Source organism: Amborella trichopoda, chromosome 8 (genome assembly GCF_054954075.1).
Source record: "Amborella trichopoda isolate Santa Cruz 75 chromosome 8, AtrichopodaSantaCruz75HAP2 v2.0, whole genome shotgun sequence".
NCBI lineage: Eukaryota > Viridiplantae > Streptophyta > Magnoliopsida > Amborellales > Amborellaceae > Amborella > Amborella trichopoda.
The window spans coordinates 20036455-20045388 of NC_142343.1; the positions used below are offsets into that span (position 1 = coordinate 20036455).

The 8934-nt window shown below is 39.8% G+C and overlaps 2 long non-coding RNA genes across 4 annotated transcripts in view; both read right to left on the reverse strand.

Annotated features, from left to right (window-relative positions):
• The window catches only part of LOC148780943 (uncharacterized), a 53446-nt gene extending 44731 nt beyond the window's left edge, over positions 1–8715 (reverse strand). The window contains exon 1 of one of the 2 annotated variants that reach the window (XR_016061557.1): positions 7985–8715. This is a non-coding gene — a long non-coding RNA (uncharacterized LOC148780943). The remainder of the gene's footprint in view (positions 1–7984) is intronic. The other variant, XR_016061558.1, reaches the window with a different exon arrangement.
• On the reverse strand, positions 670–6837 carry LOC148780945 (uncharacterized). 2 transcript variants are annotated; one of them, XR_016061555.1, is made up of 2 exons: positions 6567–6837; positions 670–1301 (listed from the first exon to the last, which is right to left on the reverse strand). It is a non-coding gene; the product is annotated as an uncharacterized LOC148780945 (long non-coding RNA). The 2 variants fall into 2 exon arrangements; XR_016061556.1 differs by having other exon boundaries at positions 670–1212; positions 6567–6836.
• Positions 8716–8934: the final 219 nt, after the last annotated feature.

Below are 8934 nucleotides of genomic sequence, written 5' to 3' on the forward strand. Positions count from 1 at the left end.
AAATTATGGCTACCGGATTTCAAGATTTCGGTCAACAACTCAAAGACAACAAATCTTCATCCAGATGCGAAATCGAGCTATGTTTGTTGCGATGTGATCGTAACAACATGCTTACTGTGATTCAGTGAAGAAATCACGAAGACACATCAAGGAACGAGCACACAATCGATCCAAAGTTTTCAAGATTCATCCAAAATTTAAGTTTCATGATCATGGCTTAAAAACATGATTCATGGGTCGAAATTGGTATCAAATCGATCGCTATGCCGAGCCCCACAAGAAAATAATCGTCTTTCGAGTCAAACAAGCATCAGAACAACCACGGATCAGTCATGAAAAATCACGCAAGTTCTCGGGCAGTAGCAGAGACTGTTCTAAAATTCTACACATTGTTAGGCAAGGGCAAAACAATCATTTTGCACCCATTTTTAATTCAATTAAGATGTAATTATCTTCAATTCTAGGTAGTTTTTGGGCGTCCACCCATGTTTGGGCCCAATTCTATATACGTTCATTTCCGATCTTACACATATGTTGTATTCCTTATTAGACAAAGAAAATAAGCGTGATATACCATATGCGCACGATTCATATTAAGATCAACATTATGTATCAGATATCATCAAATAGGCATTAACAACCACAGAAATCTTGCAATAAGCATTCACAATAACAGAAGTCCTACGATGTGCATTCACAACAATATAAGTCCGGTGATAAGCATTCACAACAACAGAAGTCCGACGATAAGCATTCACAACAGCATGAGCAGGCATTAACCAACTCACTCCCTAATTCACCTACTCCTTAAGTAGAAGCCCAATTCATCAGGCCAAGCCAATCCCATTACTTAGGATTTCTATCATCTCTCAAGAGGGAAGACAATGATAAGTGGATGGCCCACTGCATGATGCTTTCACACACACACACACAGTCCCCAATGCGCTTTGGGGATTTTTGATAGGCGGTGGCCTTGCAAGACGCGAACCTCTCAAGTGCCCTTCTGATGAGAGAGCGTTACACTACCAAAGGAGGATACAATGCGTAGTGCCAAAGATTTAGGGGTGAGATCGTCCCAAACACTCACATCCTAACTCTTGTCCTATCATGAAAAGTCAGGGGAAGATCGTAGCTGTAGGCACCATCATTCACACAGTAGGTATCATTCCCATCAGGCAGCTGCCAGCACCATCATTCACACAGTAGGTGCCCCTACACATTTCACATAGCATGAGATCTTAGCTGGCAACACCATCATTCACACAGTAGGTGCCCATGCACATAACACATAGCATGTTACCCTGCACACATATCTCATCAGAAGCATATTGCCACAAATCTCATCATAAGCATATTGCCATGTACCCACATCTTATCATAAGCAGGTTTCCATGCATACATATCTCATCGGTAGCATGTTACCATGCAGACACATATCTTATCAGAAGCATGTTATAATATACACGTATTTTATTATTGTGCACACATATCTTATCACTCATATCTCATCACAAGCATGTCTCATATGTAATCACAAGAGCGTAACCAGGTCTATGTTAAAGACATAGTAACGAGTGGCGTCACTATGTCTAATAATTATGCATATAAATTAAAGGACATTATTATGTCAATTGCAGGTTATATATCAATGTAATATTGTTTACAACGTAAAATCAGAGCGATCTGTGGATGTAGATCACTCTAATCTGACACTTTGAACTGATAAGAATGAAATGAAAAAGCAATGGTAGAGAAAGTGAGAACAATAGAATTCAGATCTGGTCAGAAACGAGCAGATCTGCTCTTAGATCTGTGGCGGAGCCAGCGTGATCCAAAGAATTTCAAAACATGATTTTTAAAACAATATTTAGATCAAAATAAAATAGAAATGATACGAAAACAATAAAAGATGAAAAGGAAGAAGATAAGAGAAAATACTGGACCGGGTCGATTGACCCGGAATTCCCGAGCCCTTGAGGGCTCGCTCGTATCAGAACCGGTTCCTTTTGCCCTTCCAATTAAGATATCGATCAGCAAATCTCTTGTGGTAGTTGTGCCCAGGAAATTGGCTTAGAACTAGGATTTTAGACTTAGGTTAGATAGGGTTTTCGCTCTGAGTTTTTCTCTCAGACCTCTATCTTCTGCAGCTCTCTAGGGTTTCTCATCTCTATCTCTAGGGTTTTTCTCTCGTCTCAAGCCTCCTCCAGTTTCTCTCTCCATCCCCCTCTAAATGGTCCTCAGAAAGAACCTCAAAAGGGGACCAAATTTGTTGGGGAGAATCAACTCACACAATAAACAAATCCCCCCAGTCAAAGATACCATTTTGGGGATGCGGATTTGGGCGGCACGGGGTAAGATGAAAAAAATTGATATAGACTGGGCAGCACAGATTGTGTCGCCTAGGCAGCACGAGATGTGCCACCATTGGCTGGGTGGCACGCTCTGTGTCGCCCAAGGCTAAGCGGCACCTGGGCGGCACGCCCCTTATTGCACAAACAAAAAATGCTCCAAATCAAAATTTTTATTTTCAGGTGTGTTCCATGGCCTCTTGTGAAGCTCTCAAAGACACTTTGGATCAAAACAGATTTTTTTACTAATTTTAATGATTATTTGGGTAAAATAGGGCATTTACAAAAATCTGGGTCAAGACAAGGTTTCTACAGGGTTTCAGGTAGGTAAACTGGTTCCGGATCACAAGGTGGGCTTTGTGAACTACGGATTTGGATTTACTAGGTTAAGTGTGGTCCTAAGGGTTCAAGAAACCACATAATTTTCCAGATTTAAAATGCGGCATCTACAGTTGCCCCTCTTTGGCATTCCATGTCCTTCGGGGGATAGTTGAGTGGCAAAGCAGTAGACACTATGGCATTTTTTGTCCCTTGAGGGGCAGGTAAACGTCAAAGATAAAGCAGACTTTTTAAATTTCATCCCGAAATCACGTGGTTAGGGGACACCGAACTCACCCACCTAGGGCTTTTTCCTCTTAGGGTTTTCGGCGTGAGATGTCGATGAGTTACACAAGCTTAAAACTCGAGTTGGATTTTTTGGCCATGCCACTTAACTTCAAGGGTTTTACAATTTGAAATTTTTATCCCTGACATTTTCTTTGATCTCCTTAGGGTTTCCTAAGGCTGCCTATAGGGAAAGACTTTCTATAGGAAGAGACTTGTCTGGCCGAATTCGAAGTGAGAGATGAGGCAGCAACGCGACTATCGCGGCAAACGTGGTGATCATCATATACGGGTGTCTAAGCTCCTTCGTTTTAAAATACTTCTTAGAAAATTTGAAAGTCTAGGGATATTTTGAAATAGAACCCGGAGCAGGGAAAGACTATGATTTTAAAAAAGGAATTAAAGTTTTTGAAATCACTAACATATAGTGAAAATTTTGAAAAGAGAAAGATATTTTGAAAAAACAAGTTGGCAAGTAGTTTTAAATCCTGCAACCATAGAGTCCTCTAAGCAGTTTAGCATCATGCAGCGATGGACCATACACCCGACCCTTTTACGTCATACAAGGATAAACGTCTGAACAAGGTGGTTGTGCCTTGAACACATTGAACAAGGCGGTTGTGCCCTAAACACATCCGAAATTTATGTCATATGGGGCTAGACGTTACCTGTCTCAGCTCTTTTACATCGCATGAGTTTGACGTTGAACTGGATATGCCCGAACTTTTGCGTCATACGTGGCTAGACAATTGAACACTGTGGTTGTGCCCTGAAGACATTGAACAGGGTGGTTGTGCCCTGAACAGATCCGACATTTTACATCCTACGGGGCTAGACGTTACCAGTCTCGGCTCTTTAACGTCGCACAAGTTTGAGGTTTTTCTAGTCTCGGCTCTTTAACGTTGCACAAGTTTGACGTTTTTCATGTCTCGGCTCTTTAACGTCACACGAGTTTGACGTTTTTCCTTTCTCTGCTCTTTAACCTCGCACGAGTTTCATATTTTTCCTGTCTCGGCTCTTTAACGTCATAGGAGTTTGAAATTTTTCATTGAAACATGGTGGTTGGGCCCTGAATCGGACTTTGGTTGGCAGTTTAGGCTCATGCCACCGAGGAGTATTTATTTTTTATGAAATTTTGGAAACTTGGTTGGGCAGTTTAGGCTCATGCCACCGCGGAGCGTTATTTTTTCTTTGAATTTTTCTTTTTTTTTTTGAAATTTTTTGGAAAGTTGGTTGGCAATTTAGGCTCCTGCCACTATGGAGCATCTGACAGAATGTCCGAAACCAATGTCCTTCAAAATCATTTGAAGACAGTTTATTTCAAAAAGTCATTTTAAGTGAGGTTTTTAGGAGGAAGTCTCATGTTGCCCTGGGTTGGGTGACACGGACCATGTCGCCCGAGCGGCACGAGGCGTGCCGCCAATATATATATATATATATATATATATATATATATATATATATATATATATATATATATATGAGGTTTTTGGGCGACACGGACCGTGTCGCCCGGGCTGCACGAGGCGTGCTGCCAATAAAATATTTGTTTTTTTTTAAATGAGGTTTTTGGGCTGCACGTCTCGTGCCGCCCAAGGTTGGGCGACACGAACTGTGTTGCCCGAGCGACATGCAATAATAATTTTTTTTTAAAAAAATTAGGTTTTTGGGTAGCGTTGGGTGACATGGACTGTGTTGCCCGGGCAGCAGACGCGTGCTGCCAATATTTTATTATTATTATTATTATTATTTAAATGAGGTTTTTGGGTGGCACGTCTTGTGCCACTCAGGGTTGGGCGACATGGATCATGTCGCCCAAGCAGCACTAGGAGTGCGGGCGAATATATATTTTTTTTTTTTAAATGAGGTTTTTGGGTAGCACGTCTTGTGCTACTCATGGATGGGCGACACGAGGAGTGCCGCCAATATTTTTTTTATCAAAAGATAACAAAGAAGAAAAAGATCATGGGCGACACCAATGGTGTAGCCTGGGTGACACTAAGTGTCACCCAAAAAAAAACAAAAAATTGTTTTTTTATTTACCCCACTTAGGGGAGAAAGATTGTGTCACACCCCCTTAAAATAAAACCCCGTTTTCTTTTTTTTTATTTTTCTTCTCTCTTTTTTTTTTTTTATATATTTTGAAAATGGGTTGATCTCACGATCACCATTATTTTTTGTAGTTTTGTTAATGTCCGTGGGGACAATAGGAACTTTAGTCACAATACCAAATTTGATGGCATGAAAGCCTGTAATAAGCCCATTTCAATTAATGAAATCAGGATCAGAATTTTACTTTTTGTTTTGATTGATCTTTCTTTTTCTCTATTGTTGTTGTTACCCTTGTTGGGGCCTTTTTGTTTTTAACTTGCATGTGTGCAATTGATCAATGATACAAAATAAGACACCTTCGTCGCACACACCTCTTTAAGCTGAATTTTTACACATTCAGTTCCCTAGTTGTAGGGTTTTGTCTTGCACGCACACACAGGGATGAGCTTGCCCCATTTTGCCTCAGGGGATCCAGTTGAGAGAAAAACGCTCCTAGACTACCCAATATCGTCATTGGCGATGTTCGCCCATCTCTGATATGTGATAGTTGGTAGTTATACTCATATAACCATGGAGTGTCTAGCTAGTTCCAAGCCTTCATAACAAGCATAGGAAGTTGGCTTCGAGAGTGAGGCCAGCGTGACTAATAGGTTAGCCTATTGTAGTGATGGAGGAAGTCCCTTATAAAAGTAAAAAGCTTTTGAAAATGGATGATTTTAACAATCAAATTGAAACAACATTTTTGCAAGGGATGGGCCTTACAGTTTTGTCACTTGTGGCCCCTTTGGTGGTTATTTTGTTTATTATGTTTTACCCAAAGATGATGAAAGGGTTTTCTTGTGAGATTGTGAGAACTAAAAAGTCTTGAAGTTGTCTTTTTACCTTTGGAGCTTTCATCCTATGCTTCACGGATTCATGAAGAGTTCTCTAGATTCTTGCCGGGTTTCCATCTTGGAGGGGCCTCGACATTTTCCAGGGTTCGTCAAAATCACTTCAGTTTTCCATTCATGTCACCCTCCTACATCTTTTTGAGTTGGTTCTATTGGGAACCTGTAGGGTTTAGGAGTCTTCATCCTCAAGGTTTGCTTGTGCAATATTATTGGAACTTGCAAGTACTTGTTTGTACTAGAGTGCTTTGCATTGAAAGCTTTGTCTTAGGAACAATCACAAAATGATACCTAGAACATGCCTACAAAGTTTCAAAAGATTTTGATTTTTTTGAAATTTTTATGCTCGGATCATGCTTGATGATGCCCCATGGTGGGCGCCAAACTGTTTACAGCGCAAAATTAGGACGATCTGAAGATGTAGATCACTATGATCTGACACTTTAAACTGATAAAATGAAATGAAAAACCAATGGTAGAGAAAGTGAGAACAATCGAATTCAGATATGAGATCAGATCTGCCCAGAACAAGCAGATCTGCTCTCAGATCTGTGGCGGAACCAGCGTGATCCAAAGCATTTCAAAACACGATTTTCAAAACAATATTTAGATCAAAATAAAATAGAAATGATATGAGAATAGTAAAAGAAGAAAGGAAGAAGAGAAGAGAAAATACCGGAACGAGCCGGTTGGCCCAGGATTCCCGAGCCCTCGAGGGCTCGCCCATATCAGAATCGGTTCCTTTTGCCCTTCTGATTCAGATATCAATCAGCAAATCTTTGGTGGTAGTTGTGCCCTGGAAAATGGCTTAGAACAAGGATTCTAGGCTTAGGTTATATAGGGTTTTCTCTGTGAGTTTTTTCTCTCAGATCTTTATCTCATGCAGCTCTCTAGGGTTTCTCATCTCTATCTCTAGGGTTGTTACTCTCTTCTCAAGCCTCCTCACAGTTTCTTTCTCTGTCCCCCTTTAAATTATCCCCCAAAAGATCCTCAAAAGGGGGCCAAATTTGTTAGGGAGAATCAACTCACGCAACAAACAAATCCCCCCAGTCAAAGATACCATTTTGGGGAGGCAGATTTGGGTGGCACAAGGCATGCTACCCAAGTAAAATGAAGATAAGCGATCTGGACTGGGCGGCACGGGTCGTGTCGCCCGAGTGGCATGAGATTTGTAGCCAATGGCTGGGCGGCACGCCCCATACCGCACAACCAAAAAATGCTCCAAATCGAAATTTTTTTTCTTAGGTGCGTTCCTCAGCCTCTTGTGAAGCTCTCAAAGAAAACTTGGGTCAAAACGGATATTTTTACTTTTTTAAATGCTTTTTTTGGTAAAACAGAGCATTTACAGAAATCGAGGTCAAACAGGGTTTCTGCAGGGTTCCGGGTAGGCAAACTGGTTCCAGATCACTAGGTGGGCTATGTGAACTATAGATTTGGGTTTACTAGGTTAAGTGTGGTCCTAAGGGTTCAAGAAACCACAGAATTTACCATATTTAAAATGGAGTGTCCACAAATATATGTCAAGAAACATTAACACTTGTACATATCAATTGTGCATAACAGTTGCCAATAATCGCACCTGACATTTATGCTGGAATGCATACAGAAATATGTAAACATTTTGGTACCAGAAATATTACAATTCAATGCAAAAATATTTCTGTATCAGGGAAATTGAAGCCACTTACCATAACTAATATTTATGCTGGAAATATTACAATTAAATACCTAAATATCCCTGGCAGTAATATTAGTTTTTCAAAATAATGAAAACATGAAGTCACCTACATATAGAACTTATGGCATCTAAAAATTCATAATAGTAAACAGAAACATCACAATTTTATTGAAAGCAATAATACCATTTTTCAGATGACCATTTTTCAAGAAAATGCAGTCATTCACACATGAATTTTACAGATTTTGAATATTCAAAACAATAGAAGGAAATCTCACAATTTTACTAAAAAAAGAATTACCAGTTCTACTTTATAAAAAAATGAAATCATTTACGCATAACACTGATAAAAATGATATACAAAATATCATAATTTTATTAAAAAAATTATTTTTCAAGACAATGAGGTTACATACCTATAACCCTTCCGGCTTTTGACGAATTGGGTATAGACGTGATTACCCCAAGAAGAGGAACACCAACTTGTTTACCGGCTGAGGCAGAGATCAACAGTTTTATGGTTCCCTCCATACTCAAATTGAACGAGAAGACTGCTGCAAACATTTCTAACTGTTCCGTCATAACAAATCACAACATCTCGTAGGACAGTGCTCAAATCCTTAAAAAGGATTCCTGGTTGTGATGATCCCTTGACCTCTGTTTTACTTCTACACAAGTTTCATCTATTTCGGACCTATGCGACTTGAGAGTTCACTCTGTGTAGAGGACTTCAGTAGTGAAGTAATAAATTTTGCGGAGAGAATCTCTATTGTACAAGCGATGAGAATAAGATATATATCAATCCTTGTCCACAGAAACAATATCTCTCATGCTAATAGAGAGGCAACCTTGTGCACTTATAGTTGATAGTGATGACTTTCTTATAGGAATTCTTACACTTGGAGATATGCAACAATTTTGTAACTCAGCTAGAGTAAGTGGACAGCACGCTGAGGTGAGGGAGATCTACCACTTTAATGGAGGAAAACATTCAAAACTGAGGACAGCAACCGACGTGTCCGTATGCTATAATCCATGGGTTAATACTTAGAGAAGAAAGCCCCATCCTGCTCGTCACCTGCTATTCCTGCACTCGAGGACGAAAAGAGAGAGAAACAAGGGGAAAGGGCACACAATTTAGAAAGAGAAACCAAAAAGGATGGGAGCAGAGAGACTTTTGTATTACTTCATCAAAAGAGGTCAAAAGAAAATTAAAAGGGGCGTTATAGTAAGCCACGTAGGAGGTGATAAGGATCAAGTTAAAAGCAAATCTATGTTGAACCTATGGTCCACCCAAATAAAATTGAACCATCTTAATTTGTATTAACATCGTGGTTTTTGAAATATTTTAAGGAATGTTAAAAAA